The sequence below is a fragment of the Phalacrocorax carbo genome, chromosome 1 (genome assembly GCF_963921805.1).
Source record: "Phalacrocorax carbo chromosome 1, bPhaCar2.1, whole genome shotgun sequence".
Classification (NCBI taxonomy): Eukaryota; Metazoa; Chordata; class Aves; order Suliformes; family Phalacrocoracidae; genus Phalacrocorax; species Phalacrocorax carbo.
The window spans coordinates 107,827,205-107,841,085 of NC_087513.1; positions in this window are offsets into that span (position 1 = coordinate 107,827,205).

The following is a 13,881-nucleotide window of genomic DNA, read 5'->3' on the forward strand; positions in this document are numbered from 1 at the left end:
TTCTTTGTTTAAAACCATGCATGTGTCTGTTGGGAAGATGGACACACTGGCAGCTGCAGCAGGAGCCAAGCCACTGCCATACAGCTTGGTTCTCCTCAAAGACAGGTAGCTACAGACTGCTGCCAGAGGGATGCTGCAGTATTTGAGAAAAAAGCTTCAATGACTTTGCGCCTCTCTACTCCCTCAAAATGAAGAGGCAAGAGCCCACACTGCCAAGACAGAAGGGCAGCCACACATAATGGCTGGAGATGCTGGCTGCAGGGAGAAACAGTGACACCGCATTCTCAGGTACCACCAAAAGACAAGCAGCAATATGCTTCTGGCTAAGGAGACAGCCCTAGGCACCCAAGGCCAGGAGCCAGTACTTTCAGACTCATTTGGTTTTAAAACCTGGAGAACAAATATTATGCCTCATTCACAACTTAGGCAAGTTGTTACAGTAAGTACTGCAGCCTTGATTAGCCAATGGTGTGTGTCTATTAATGTGCATTTGGAAGACAGACACAGCATTTAATATCTTCCCAGAAACATGAGCCGGACGATCACTAGTACTCTAAATTTATTACCTTAACTTTACTAAATAAAAGATGTACTTGCATATTATTTCAGTAGAAGGGTAAATTCTCCATACTTATTCCTACATTTTGCACAGTGACTGAGGAAGACAGATACATAAGCTATTTAAATAAGCTTTATGTAAATTTTAAATTAAATTCTTCCTGTTGCCTGGAGCTATCATTACCATTTACAGCATGTGTGCAATGCAATAAAATGAGTAGTGTTTTATTTTACACCGGACTTCTCAGCATGATGCAAAGAAAAGTTTCTCTGAAAAGGGGGCCTGCAGCCAGTTTCCAAACAGCATATGCCACTACTTATTCACTTCATAATCAAAACGTTACTCCCAAGGCAAAAAATAGCATTAAACTTTGTGTTATCATACCTACATAACTCCTTTTGCCCTGTATGTGGCTGGTGGGGGGACCCCAAGCAGTTCCTTATATGCATGTAGGAATGACAGCAGCTGTTTGCACAACCCACTGGTTGTACCCATCCGCTCACACCTAAACAAATAGGTTAGTAGGTATCACAGTAGATTTAATAAAAAGTCAATATAGGAGTCCAGAGCAAAAAGCCTAGGATATATTGGCTCCAAGCCGGAGAAGAAGGCTGCAGCATTATCTTATTGACAGAAGGGTTATAAATCACACCCCACCCTACCAAAGGCCTCTCCAAGGTGTTCTCATGGCTGCCTTGAAAGAGGAAAATACTAGACATTAAACTATCATTAACTCTAGAAATCATAAAGATGCTGTCAGATGATCTAGGTCAGTGCTTTTCAACGCCAGGTACAAGGATCCACTGGAGATTAGAATGAAATGTAGATTAATTGCAAGGGATTAGTGGAAAGGGGTTTAAACTTCAACACATTTTATATGATCTACATGAACTGTATAATCTAAGCTACACAAGAATTTATGGATGGGAAGCCTGTATACTTCCACAAGAAAGTCTATAGGTGTTAAACTGAAAAAGTTTTAAAAACCACGATCCTTAATACACATATTTCTACTACAAAGTTGGCTAACTTATTTTTTCCTTACAGAGTACTTGCAGTTTCCTTTGCTATTAATTTGATTTTTTTTTTGGCCTCTTCATCCTTGGAGGAAAGTCATTATTACCTCTCAATAAGCTAAGCTAACCTAATACAAGTGCTCTAATGGAAATATCTATTTTAACCTATGACACTTATTACTGTGAAAACAAGAAGTAGAACCATTTGTTTTCGTGCTTTTATGGAGAGAGTAGACTACTGCCTTCAGCAAGCTTGTAAAGCATCCTCACAGAAATGTACCCTAATTAAATTCCACAGAAAAATCCAGAAAGCATTACCTCCCAGCATCACCTCAGCAAGAACTGCTTCTTCGGACAACTGCATAGTAACATTTTTACAGTATTAAAGTATTTAGATGATCTGTATCCAGGTTAGCCAAAAAACCCTACACCCCAAGTTACATACACTTCAAAATATAGACATTCCTGAATAAATGTGTCAAATGTTGCTATTTTTATGTTGATTCTAGAAGTGCTCTACGTACCAGATCTAAAAAATACTGAGAATGTGTAGCGTTTCTTCTTTTTTGAAGAAAAAAATACCTCAAACATATGCAATCTGTCATCAGAAAGCCACAGGCCTTCTCAGTGGCTGACCTTGTAAAGGACCAAGAATCTATTAGAGATTATTCAAGAATGGCAAGATTTATGGGCTGGCTGCGGTAGACAGCATAAAAATCACAACACTACTTTCAGAGCTGATGGGAAGTCCGACCATGTACACAACAGAGGGGCAAAGAGTGGTCAAATGTTTCTCTATTGGATTATACTCTTACTAGACATGTAGCCAATTTTAAATATTTAGAATTCATTTGCTTTCTTTGTTAATAAAAGTGAAGCTGGCCTTCTTATTCGAGAGCTCATACAGCTAAAGCTTACAGGTGTCCGGTTCCACATGGCCTGTGCACATGATGCCCCTTATCACATTTACCCTGCATGTCATTCAATTTCAACTTGAAAACAAAATCATGAAATTATCTTTTTAAAGGGTTTGGATGAAAGAAAGCAGAATTTCTCATGTAAAAAGATAATTTTTCACTACTTGATTTGTCTTATTTTCCCATTGAAGAAATAGGCACACAATTGTTAATGACTATTGAAGATGGATTTAATACTTATGCCATGAAAAATAGTAACCCTTAACACAAAGCCACATGCAATAAATAGAGAAGAGAGACCTTTTGCATAATATGTTTTGCTTTGTGGTTGTAGGGCTTTTATTGATCAAGCTAAACATCCATCAAATAAAGTGCCAATCCATCAAAATATTCTTATACTTTGTTGCAAACGTCTTGGCCTTCATAGATTTGAATACAGCTAGAGCATCTGACTCCCCTGCGTTGATGAACAGGGGCAGGCTCTATGTGCTGTGAATTCAGCATGTTTAAGTACACTGAAAGCTCAAATAAAGGACTCCTCATAACAAACCTCTTACTCCAAATGCAGGGTCTTTAGGAAAAAGAAACCTTTGGAGCAGTTGGGGGATAAAAAAAGCTGCCACTGAGTTTCAAGTCAGAGATGATGACAATGTGCCCTGCCAGATGAAGTTAGCAGTTTCACACAAAAACCTGTCACACTTTTGTTTATTTTTCTTAACAGACATGTATAAGCTCATGCTGTGTACAGTGGCACTTCAAGCACAGCATCTGCTTTCTGATTTGTACATGAGCGAACATATTTGTTAAACTCATTCTCCAGTTGACAGACAGCCCAGTGAAACAATCCACACAGGCCGAGCTTCCCTGTCACACACATGCATAAATTAATATGCAAAATTACATCTAGAATTGCAGAAGGGTTATAAAGCCGTAACACACCCCATGCCCCCCAAGGCCTCTCCAAGGCATTCCCATGGCTGCCTTGGAAGACGAAAATACTAGACATTAAAGTATCATTAGCTCTAGAAATCATAAAGATCCTCCTCTTTTTAAAATAGTCTGCAGAACAAGAATAATTCCACATCTCCAAAATATTGGTATAGCACAGGTTTCTGTGCATGGCCCTGGGCAGCCTGTGCTAAGCAGGGAGGTTGGCACAGATGACCTTGAGACATCCCTTCCAACCTCAGCCATTCTGAGAACACTTGACCACATCTTATGCATTTTGCTGCTTCAACTGAGATTTTAAGGAAAAAATGTGAAACATTTTCCACACAATACTCTTGCACCTTTAAATTCAGGTGGACAGTGCTAAGTATAAACATTGTGAAAGTTGAAGCCTCCATTTCTTGTAAAGGTCACTTGGGAACTTTATGCTACCTTAAGGCAAAAAAAAAAACCTAAAACTTTTATACCATGTGATTTACGAGTCTTATTACAGAAGACAAATTTCCAACGTGCACTTCAGGAACAGACATGTCACAAATGGAATTATACATTCATTTCAAATTAATAAATAATAAAATGTACCAAATCAAACCAGCAGGCAGTAGGGGGAAGTGCTTGGCACATACATATGTATCTGCAGTATTACAATATACATGATAAAGTAGCCTAGGGGAATTTTTTCTATAATGAAAAGGATTTATTACTGGTAAAGATAGATGCCATAGTTTTTGAAAGAAACACAGCTTGTAGATAGAACATAAAGAGGATAGCATACTTTGCACTTTAAGTATACAATACAGTATTTCTTAGTAGCAAAAGAAAACTTCAATTCTTCGATAAGATTTTATTTTTAACTTATATAGTTGGAAGACATATCTGATGCTATTTGCCTGAACTTCAGCAATAAAAATCTAGTAGATGCTATTTATTCCCCACCTTCAATGCAGAGTGAGAAAATTGAGAACATTCACTTACACAGTAATAGATTCAAACCGACAAGAAATAATCTGCATTTTCTACTACATATTGGGATAATGGAAACAATGTTCTTACCCATGTATTTTTAATGATATGACCCTATAACTATGAAGCATAGTCACAAGGGATTGAAATATCATTTAACAAGATGAGGAAGCTGTGACTTATTTTATCTGATCCAGAAATGAACTGTCAAAGTTAAATTGTTATGTAATTAATTGTGCATTTGCTGGCAATTTTTAAACTATGAATGAAAGACCGTAGTGAAATTGCAAATCATTGAACACTTTCATCTTATACGTTTGAGATAATCCTTTGAAAGACCACTTTCCCTGAACAGAGTGCTAACGAGAAGCCCCTCACTGTAATAAAACATCACCTTAGAAGTATACCCAAACAATATAATTTTCTTTAAAAATTTTTTTCTTAGATGGCCATCACTGGATAGATTCTATAACTGGTGTTAAGATACAGAAAGATTCAAGACCTTCAAGAAATAATTCACCTCCAAAGTGAGCACTGAAATGGCCTAAGTGGGACTCAGCACAAATTTCAATTAACTGATTTACATGCAAGATATAGCACAGGACACCTCGCCTTTATATTACTACATCCCTGCAGTTAAAGAGTCTTCAGTTCCTCTCAATTTTTTTTCAAAGCAGAGCTAGAAGGGCTACTGATGACCTTTTAAACTTGTTTTACTTTTCATCCCAAGAATGTCACTTCCCAGTTCTCCCTCTCCCTGCCCCTTCTGTATCTTCACACAATTCATCAGTTATTGACCATTACTTATGCAGATAAGTTTTGACAGTTTTCCCCAGAGTTTTTCCTTGTGGAAGTTGAGATTTGGTATTCCAGTTACCAACAGTCAAGACAACCTTGAGATGCTTTTGTTGGCCTTTTTCAGTCAAGGTTTGCCATTCCAAAACCTTTGCTGGGCTGTATTCCTCATGGAGAAGCAAGGATCTAAACACAGAACAGCAAGTGGCAGAGGAAAAATGAGTGTTGTTTCCCACGTGTCACCCAGTCAGCATAGGAGATGACAGCATGAAGATGAGCAAATGCTGAACTTGTAGCAAAGTAACAATTATTGCTGGAACCTAGCACTGGTATTTTCACTCTAATAAAGCTTTCACAGCACTTGTTTATGGGGAGTTCTGTTTTTAAAGAGGCTAAATCGACTTTGCTTTTGGGTTTGGTTGGTGGGGTGTTTATTATTATTATTATTTTTCATGTTGGAAGAAGAGAACCCCAAACAGCAGCTGGAAAGTAAAAGAAACCTTGCTTAAAAACAAGTCTTCCTCAGCTAGCCAACATATTAAACAGGCTTGTCTGAACTAGAGCTTCTGCCAGAATATCCTTTTAGATGTTCATTTCAGCTCGCCAAGACCTGAGAGTTTATGGGTATGGTAACTTCTTAAAGTATATACAAAAAGGACAAAGACAGACAACTGAGTCCTTAAATACTTTAATTTAAAATGCAACATAAATAAAACCCCAAGCTGTATCCCAATAAATATACATTAGGACTCTTAGTACTTGTACAGGTTCCAAGAATAACTGTTTTATACTACATGCATTGTATCATTCTCTTTACTGCCAATTTTTATTATTTTTTTATGAAACTTACTACCACAGTGACTGCCAAGAACATTTTCTGAAGCCTCATACATTCTGTTAAAACATCAAGAACACCATATTTTCAAAAATGATTTATGTTAAATAATATCAAGTGAAACTATTTTTTTTTAAATTGTATGAAGTGGTGGTTTTATCCATATCCTCTTTTCTGATAAGTAAATACACCTTTTGTAAAGGAATAAAAAAATATTGTTTGAAATTGGTGCTAGGATCATTTTTAATTCCTACATTACAGGGGTGCGTTCTGCCCACCTAGAGCAGCGGGTGCCACAACAGCACTGACAGTTATCTGCATCAAATCTTACTTCCAGATGACATTTGAGGTTCTCAATTACACATACATTTATTAGAAAGTTCTCATTATTCAAAATTTCAATATTTCTAGGAAGCTTTCTTCTTAGAAATTAGTTCTTGAGGAATTAACCTGTTGCAGATTGCAATCACTGAACCTTCTACATAAACAAACCAACACAAACCACACACCTGCTATCAGAAGTATTCTTCCTATATAGTTGTTTATGACCCATAACCTCTTAGTATCCTTCGTGTTAAGAAATTTCCTAGATCTTGAATTTATTAGACCATTAATTCAAGAGTTTAAGATTGAGAGTCTCATTTATCTTCATTTTTCATATAAGAAAAACATAACATTTACTTTTGCAACACAAGTTCTACTAAGAAGGTAAAACTACACCCTGTACCTGTCTCCTTTACCAATCTGGTCTCCCTTATAGGTCTTTGGTTTGCTAAGGTAGGAGAACTGAAGACCAATAGAATACCTGCACTCTGTGTATGGAACATGAACACGATACCTGAAGAATAAGAGGTCGTCTCCTCCTCCATTAGGTCTAGTTTCCTATATATTGATGCCCAATATAGAACAATTCATTTCTTGTTCCCAATAAACCCTTCCAGGGGAAGGTTTTTTCACCCTTCAGACACGCAGACTAACAATCCTGGGGAAAACAGCTACAGAAAATGCAGTCCAAAGAAAAGGCAGATACTTTCCAGGTCATAAAACACAGCCATGCAAATAACCTTAGGTAAATTTACAGAAATTACTCATAATGAAAACTTAAATTTATGCTTAGATAGTTCACAGTTTGATACAATTCAAGACTTTTTATTACCTCATAGCATGTTTTTGACACTTCAGTAATAAGAACCCTTTTCTCCTCAGCTACCTTAGTTAGCGCCTGTTAATTTCATAAAATATTACTACAGGATTTTCTACTTACTCATTAATAAAAGGTAGTCTGCTCAAGTTATCTCCTCCTGTACTTAATACAACAGAATGTAAGAATACTTTTGGTATGATTTCCAAAAATTACATTGTCATGTAATCTTCAATATGTATTATATTTAATTGTGTATTGTCTGACTTCTCTTGAATGTGTCTGAAACAGACATGACATTAAATATTTTCCAGTTATTGGCCACAAAGCAGAATGTCTGCATGCTTAATATCTTAGAGCTTTTGTGGAAGTCAATGAAGATTAATTCTAAAGAAAAATAAAATATTTGTAGATTGCATTAACTTTGCACAGTGTCTTTGCTTGAAAGGAGTATTTATGACAAATGGAAACATAATTAGTTGAAAGAAAAGCATGCTTTCTGATCAAATTTAAATTCCACAGCTCATGTAGGAGTTCAGTTCCATTCCAAAATGTTACATGCAGTTGCCTTTTTGTCTTTTTTAAATACTGAAGGAAACAGCAGACATTTCACTTTTCAATCAGCCAATACCTGTGGCAGGAACACACACAGGGAAATAATACCAAAGAAATGCTCTATTGGTTTCTTCCATCGAGTTTCTGCAAAGGGTGCTACCTAGACAAATGAAGACAACCAGACATCTTTTCAAAAATGTAACATATTACTGGTTAACAGTCTTTTTTAAAAAAGGCTACTTGCCAATTTTAAAGTGGATAAGAGTAACCATTCCATTAAAAACAAAACAAACCCTCCTTTCAAAATATAGTGTTGCTATCCATTAGCAAAGCTGCATAATGTACGAGAGATAAAGGTTAAGTACTAAATCATGCTCAATTGCTTTTAAAAACTACTGGTACTTTGATAGAGTAAAGGTACATGCTGATAGCGTATTTTCAAATGTATTGGGAACTTTATTATGAGACATGCAGCAGTTACCCTGCATTAAGGCTGAAGCTTCTTTCACTAAAACTAAGTTCCCCCCACCCCTCCAATACAGGCTGTTGAACCAGAAATAAGATTTCTTTGCATTTCAAGCATTTTTTTTTTTTTAATTTATACATATACAGACAAACCACCTTTCATTTCCACTTATAAAAAGTAACATCAAATTTACATAGGCATAAGTGAGAACATGAGTTTTGGGTGTATTATTCACATGCAGGCTTCCTATTCTTTCCAACATAGTACATCCTAGTCTCAAGAACAAAGGCTTTGGGCTTGTTATTTCTACAGAAAACATGCAAATGTCTCTAAATGCCTTTACACACCCACAATGAGGATGCAGAAGACAGGTCTAGCCCCATCATCAATTAGTTCCTTCATCAGAACTCCACTCAAAAACCTACTTCTCCACAGTGAGAAAGCAGGAAGGAAGGAAGGAACAACTGCAAGGTAACACAACATGCCTGGAGAGCTTTGGTTTTTCTACCCCCGATTATTCTTATCACACCACCTGAATATATAACAGGTGGTAGTGCACAAGCAAAGATTGCTGAAGCTTGTCATCTGGGTTTAATCTAAATTTGGATCAAAAAGCAGGTCTATCAGAGACTTTGCACAGAATCCCAAGTGACCACTCACCAGCTCTCTGCAATAGGATGCTTCATAGGAGAGCAGTACAGGCTACTTTTGTTTTGCTGGAATGAGCTTCAGTCTCATTTAAGGGATATGAACTAATTGCCTTAAAACAAGTGTAATACATGCTACAACGCATTCTGATAACCTTTAGAGAGACTTTAAAAGTTCATACATATTTCATCAGTACCTACTTACCTAAAAAGAGATATGAACTGTAGGTGATTATTTCCTTTAAATGAGTTTTACAGTATATTTAAGTAGAGCTTGGGATGCAAGCTGGGACTGCAGAGTGATTCAGAAATGGGTATAAAAGTTCCTGCAGGCAATACCTCTTTCTTCTGTTCTCCTATGCTAAATAGTTGCTCACCAGAAAAGAAAATTTCTGGCATAAGTAACATAGAACGTTGTGTTAGGACTCTTGTGGCTTTTGTGGGCACTGACTTACCCCACAATTTTTCTCTTCTTGCAATAGCCCCATTAATACCAGATTAATCACATGAAACCTATCCTAGTACCTGTATTCTCCAAAATGCAATAAATTTCTAAAATATATATTATATATGCACAGAAGACATGTTCTAATATGTCTGCAAGTGCACATATAATTTTTAAGAAACAATTGCAAGCTTTCCCCATTTACTTTGCCAAACAAGATGAGAAGTTTTATATTTCAGAGCACCAGCATACAGAGACTCAGACTAGGAACAGCAATTCAACTTGATGCAGCCCAGGAAGTCTGCAAGCCTATTCAGGCTTTTTTTGCCTTTTCTTCACCTCCCTCCACCAAATATCTGAAGGTGTTTATGTTGTATTTGCTGCTTCTAACGTGAGGCTATCCAGAGATTCAAGGGGAATCACAACAAATGTATTTCCCCCCCTCTTGCCCAACCAGAGTAGGGCACTGCCTTCTCACAGCACTACCAGGGAGCGATCAGCAGATCAGCTCCAGGGATAGCTGCTCTTCTTGTGTGCCAGATGCAGTCTACTGCTACTCTAATCCTGCTGATAACTGAAATTGCAACAAACTTTTCATCTCAGCAAATTCTGAATGGGATTTCACATGGGGGATGCACAGAGGTGTAGTCTGAAGAATTATGGAATATTAAAAGCCTGCTAGAAACAATTGAGGTGTGACAAGCCTTTTGAGGGAAGATGGTGAACAGAAGTGCAAACTTGCCCAGCAGCCGATGCTCTAATTCAATAATCTGATGACCTTCCTATAAATTGCAAAAAAAATTCGTTTGATATGTTGCTTCTTAAACAGATTAAAAAATAACTTCTTGCAGAAGTTACTGGGCTAAGATTTTACTAAAATCAGTTACTTTGTAGTTGCTGGGAGTTGTATTATACTGCTGGTTTGTCAGGAAGCATATATTTTACCTTATCTTAAAAGAGTAAGTATTCTGTAGATAAACATCTTCACATAATTGTAGAAAGATCAGGTTAGAAGGGACTTCTGAAGGCATAAGGATCCTACCACCTCCTTCTCAAAGCTGGGGCAACTTCCAGTTTAGATCAGGGCCTTGTCCTACCAAGTCCTGAATATCTCCAAGGACAGTGATTCCAGAACCCCTCTGGGTAACCCAGGTCAGTGCTTGACCACACACAGGGTGAATAATCCTCTCCTTGTCTCCGATTGATTTTCCTTGCTATACCTCATGACCATTACTCTTGTGCGTCTTTGAGGAAAGTCTCACTCCTTCTTCCTGCACATCTGTTTTCCAGCCCACAATGATCTGTGACCCTCAGCTGTACTCACCACACTTTGCCAACATATCTGTTATACTGAGGTACCCAAAACTTAACACAGCATCCCAGATGCAGCCTCATGAGTGCCAAATATAGGAGCACAGCCATTACCCTTAGCCTGTTAATGCCACACAACATGTGGTTCATTTTCATCACCCCCAGGGCATGCTGCTGACTCACATTTGATGCCCTGCCCACCAAGACATCCATGGCATTTTCTGGAGAGCTGCATTATATGTACATTGTACACTTTTAAAAGTGTTTCTAGATTACCTTGGGCTTTGTACATTTTAAAAAGGCTAGTTTGAAAGATTGACATAAGACAACTGATCTTCAGATAGTGGAAGGTAACATACAACAAAAGCCTGCAAGTCATCTCACATCAAGTACCGAGAAAAGATCTCAAGTTTCTTCCTCTGAACATGCAAAACCATCACACACTGGTAGGTTATGCCACAAGCTTTGGAGGGTCTGGGTGACCCGTTTAATAGCTGAGCTCCTTATGCACGAGGCTGGTCTGGACAACATCCCTCCCCTGTACCAGGAGCAGCAATGCCACCTGGGTCCTACTCTGTCACCACAGAGATGCTTATCTTCACATTGGGAGTCACAAGCCAGGTTAAACATGTGCATTTGGCAGATTTGGCCATGCTAGAGGTGAGCCATGGCACTGCAGCACCAATGCACAGCATCAGGATTAGCCGATGTGTGAAACTGGAACCAGTTCCAAGACTCTTACTTCCTATGTAGAGATTTTACTTCACTGGTGTTTTATGGGTTTCTTTTTAAAAATTACTAGTGATTTTTCTATTCAGTGATATACAAGTGTACATGTATACATATTCCATATATATGAAATCCTACTTTGATTACCTTGACAGACAAGCAAATAGCTGAGCAAGAAGCAGCTACTTAACACACAGCAGCTTTAGCCCACAGCAACATGCAGTGGTTAGAAAGAGATACCAAAGCTTAAGTCTTTAAATTTCTAAGTAGTTAGAATTGTCACAGTATTGCAGCATCCTATCCATAGGCAAAATTAGTTACTAAGGTTAGGTTTGTGAAGAAATCCCAGGTATCCTCAAACTGCCTGCCTTCCCACCAATAATAAAGCGCAGTAATCTCAGGATTTCAGGACGGAGAAAAAGGCATTGTTATTCATTGTCTTTGGAGCATGTTTTGGGGCACATTTGTTCTTCCGCAGCAACACATACAGAAAAAAAGAAGGAAAAAGAAAGATGGAAGTGAAGTAATTTGAATGTTTGTGTTCAGCTATAATCAACCTTGTGACTCTTTGCAGTCCAGCAAAGACTTCATTTTACAATTTCTAAAGGTATATTGATACATACGCCTGCGTATTCCAAGTTAGCTGTAATACTGGCTGAGCATAACCTGCTTTATCGTTGATTAAAGTTACCAAAAGCAAAAAGAAAACCAAAACATCCCCCACAACACTGTTTCGATTGAAAAGTTAAGATTATTTTTCTCCAAATAGGCTTGTGTTGGGGGAAAAATAAGTTCCTGCAGGCTGGGGGGGTCAGAGCTCAGCCAGCCAGCAACACCCACTGCTTTCTAGCACATTCAGTTTGAGCTCTGAAGCCTCTTGGCTGTAGCGCATTGCACAGCCTTTATGCTTGATCATTAAAGAAAGCAACTTGTCAGCACTGTACACTGACAGCTCTGAAAAAATAGATTTGAAAGGATCATATTCTGCAGGAAGCACGCATCCAAGAACACCAGCATTACCACCGTGTTCTTCAGAGAGCAGACACCTTTTTATCCAGTATCTCCAGAGCTTCAAAGAGAGCACCTGCTTACTTCATACAGCAATGAAATTCCACATTTTATGAAACATTCCCTTTTACAAGTCTGAAAGCTATTAGATTCCAGGACTCCCTGTTCATCTTCTGTCTCAGAATTATATATCAATATTAACACTTAGAATATCACAAAACAGTAATTGTCTGCTCACTGTTCAAACAACTTAAGACTTCCAATGATATGATTTCTTCAAGTTTGCCAAGAAAAAGAAATAAGTCTGTTTCAAAACATTCTTCAGATTAATCATGGCTCAATGTTAAAGAGATCTTTTTCTGAAGTTACTTATGAGTGTAAAATATAGGTCAGGGTTGTTTTGGAGACAGAGGATCAAACCTGTAACGTTCAGGTAAGTGTGAAAAGCAGGATGGCTGTAAAACCCTAAAAATTACACATGTGACTCTAGACAGTTTCTTCCATACTCAGTCTCCACCTGGCATTTACTCCAGGTAGACTGAAGTAACTAATGGTAAATAACATGTAAACAGAACACAATGCAGCTCCACAGACCTCAAAAGACAAAGAATGGCTTGGGTTAATGTGTAAAAAGAGACAGATAGGAACAGCTGTTGAAAAAACAAAGGAGATTTAATTTGAGTTCACTATTCTGATTGGAAATGGAAGCGGAACAAATGTTGGTTTCTTTCTAACTTCCATAGCAACCCACTCACACTGAAGTTATGTGACTCAGAAGCTGTTTTCTTTAAATGCAGCCATATGGCTTTTAAACCCTTTTGGTTTGATGCCCAGACACAGAATAATTATTTCATTTTATTGTCCTGATAGACTGAATACTCAAACTTTATAGTTTTACTCAAATTACTCAAGTTCCTTTACATTTCTCAGGTTCCTGCAAGTCAAGTCCAAAGGGCTTTGCCTTTTACTTTAAAAGAAAATGTTAATAGAAATCCACAGCAGAATTAGGGATGTATCTGGCTACTTAGAGATTTCACATTTTCCAAATACTCTCTGTATGTAATTATACCAAGATATTTGTTCCTGGCTTTTAATTCTATTTCCTGGCTACTTCATTGCCAGAGGATTAAAAATTCACATTTCTTAGATCAAGGTTTAAGCACTCAGCAGCAGTTACAATATGTATGCTCAAATGCCTACACTAAACTTCCATCATGGCAGAGTACAAAGTGTACCAAGACTGAAACACAGCCAGATTTATTACCCTGGGCCTGCTTAAACATATTTCTTAATATTCACAAGCTGCATAGCAACCTCACAAAATTATTTTAAATTAAAGCAAAATAGTATGACAGAAGTTCATATCCCTTTTTCAGTAAGTTATTGCCAATTTTAGGAAGACATTTTACATTCAAAGAGAAAATAGTATTTTGTCACATTATTAATGTTTCATTTTTCTATTATATTTTGGCAATTATTAGAAAACAGAAACATTAGAACTAAATGACCAAAAGATCAGCTCACAGATGAAGAGTGCAATCTTCAA